This window comes from Macrobrachium nipponense, chromosome 42, assembly GCF_015104395.2.
Source record: "Macrobrachium nipponense isolate FS-2020 chromosome 42, ASM1510439v2, whole genome shotgun sequence".
NCBI classification, from domain to species: Eukaryota; Metazoa; Arthropoda; class Malacostraca; order Decapoda; family Palaemonidae; genus Macrobrachium; species Macrobrachium nipponense.
In genome coordinates this window covers 37,068,868-37,071,965 of record NC_061103.1, presented here as the reverse complement: position 1 = coordinate 37,071,965, position 3,098 = coordinate 37,068,868, and positions in this window count along the sequence as shown.

Here is a 3,098-nt window from a genome sequence, read left to right as displayed (position 1 = left end):
ATCTCTTGGTGTTTTATAGCTCCTCCTTCCATTATTCCCAGGTATTTGTATCCTGTCTCATCTATGTGTTTGATGTTGCTCCCATCTGGTAGCTTTATCCCTTCAGTTCTCGTTACGTTGCCTTTTTGTATGTTGACTAAGGCGCATTTTTCTATTCCAAACTCCATCCTGAATGTCCCCAGATACAATCCTTACAGTCTGGATTAGGGTATCTATTTCCTTGATGCTCTTACCATACAGCTTGATGTCGTCCATGAACATCAGATGGTTGATTCTGTTGCCTCTTTTCTTGAGTTGGTACCCGGCATCCATCTTCTGTAGTACTTTTGTCATGGGAATCATGGCTACTACGAAAGAGTAGTGGGGACAGTGAGTTTATTATTATTATTATTATTATTATTATTATTATTATTATTATTATTATTGCTTGAAAATTACCCATTTTTCTGAGCATGCAGTTCGGTCTTCAGACGATTGGGCATGTCATTATTATCCATTCATTATATATATATATATATATATATATATATATATATATATATATATATATATATATATCGAGCTACAATGTCCTTTGAAAGGTCCATGGGTTCGCTCCCAGGTCCAGGCAAGTATATTATCGAGAAAAAATTCCCCTTCGGTTAAGCATATATGAAAATATATTAATTTCGAGGTAGAGTGAATTAGATATTAAAGGACATTGTAGCTCAATATATGTATATAAATCACGGAAATGTTATATGACTTATATATGTATATATATATATATATATATATATATATATATATATATATATATATATATATATATATATATACTACATATTATACATATATATATGTATATATGTATGGGATATATATATATATATATATATATATATATATATATATATATATATATATCCATACATATATACATATATATTATACATATATATATGTATATATGTATGGATATATATATTATATATATATATATCCATACATATATACATATATATGTATAATATATATACATACATACATATATATATATATATATATATATGTATAATATATATACATACATACTTTATATATATATATATATATATTTATATATATATACAGTGTATACTATCATATTTAGATCAAAGTAAGGTGTATTAAATTAAATCCAAATCCTTAGATATTAACGACAAAGCCTAATAAATATTAATCAGGCATAGCTTCACTATTAACATGAAAACATACTAATTAATCCCTTTAGCTATGAACCAACAAAACTGAAAAAAAAAAATCCTATTACGAATATCACCATCGTAACAAAATAAATCTACACAGTAATAAGAAATTATTATTATTATTATTATTATTATTATTATTATTATTATTATTATTAGCTAAAACTCTCTCAGTATAATGTCTGAATACACAATAGGAAATCTTTGTCAGCGAAACTTGAGGAAAGAGAAATGAGACAACTGCCTCCTATTGTATTCGCGTCAGTGAAAAGGTTCGGTGTTTTTGCTGATGTTGTCTAATTAAGAGAGAGAGAGAAAAGAGAGAGAGAGAGAGAGAGAGAGAGAGAGAGCCACCGAAGGATGATGAGTTTTGTGTGAGTGTGTCTGAGACAGAGACAGAGAAAGAGAGGGAGAGAGAGAGGGGGGGAGAGAAAGGAGGAGGAGGAGAAGGAGGGAGAGAGAGAGAGAAAGAGAGAAAGAGAGAGAGAGAGAGCGAAGGATAATGAGTTTAGCGTGGGTTTGTGTGCGTGTGTCTCAGACAAAAAGAAAAAGAGAGAGAGAGAGAGAGAGAGAGAGGAGAGAGAGAGAGAGAGAGAAAGCGGAAGGATAGAAAAACCTGAATATAATAAGGTCTGTGTGTGTTTGTCGTTTGTGACAGAAAGAGCACGCATGAGAGAGAGAGAGAGAGAGAGAGAGAGAGAGAGACGAAACGAACACCGAGAATAGCAAAACAATCGGACATAAATGCGACGTACTTGACAAGCGTGGGCGAGAAAGTTATCGACTCACAGACACGCAAAGAAGCCTGAGAGAGAGAGAGAGAGAGAGAGAGAGAGAGGACCGAGCTATTATATCCTTAATTATAACAACGACCCGCTAATAGAAGTGTTAGTTTTTCCTTTGGGAAAGTGAGACCGAGCGATGACGGATTGCCCCATTCCGTGCACTTCATGAAAGCAAGCAGCGGGTTGCAACCAACGAGCAACCTGTAAGTATATTCTCTTTTCTGGGGAACAATTGGGCTTTCCTACCCTCGCTCGCTAACGGGTAAAAAAGGATACCATCAAGGAAAGGAGATATAAAGGTTGCTAGCAATTGCTTTGAAGAGGCAGATCTGTGGATTCATGGAATTAGGTCTTAATTATTATTCGTGTTTTGACGATGATATAGTTCTTGTCTTTTTTTTTTTTAACTTTATTTTTCCTTTTTTTTTCTTATTTTGGTGCTACGCGAATCTGATGAATAGTAGAATAATTCTATATTTATATAAAAGCTATACTAAATTCCATTTCTCATAATCAAGATTTTTTTTTGAGACATGAGGTTGAATTGCAAATTATTAATAATAAAAGTAAGAACGAAAATTAAAGATACGAATCAATGATGGTAACAGAAAGACGTAAATAAATGTATAGAGAGAGAGAGAGAGAGAGAGAGAGAGAGAGAGAGAGAGAGAGAGAGATAGCCACATTACTTAGCTTTTTTTTAGCTATCACCCTTTGTTTCTTCATAAAGTTTTACACGCCACCGAATAAAACAAAATTAACTTATTAAATCTGTGATCACAAAATAATCAGGAAATATACATACATACATACATACATACATACATACATACATACATACGTATATATATACGTGATTATATTATATATATATTATATATATTATTATATATATATATATTAGATATATATATATATTATAATGTTAATATATATATAATTATATATATATATATATATATGTGTGTGTTGTGTGTGGTCGTGTGATTTGGTGTGTGTATATATATATATATATCTATATATATATTATAAAATTAATCTATATATATTATATATATATAATATATATATTATATATTATAAATAT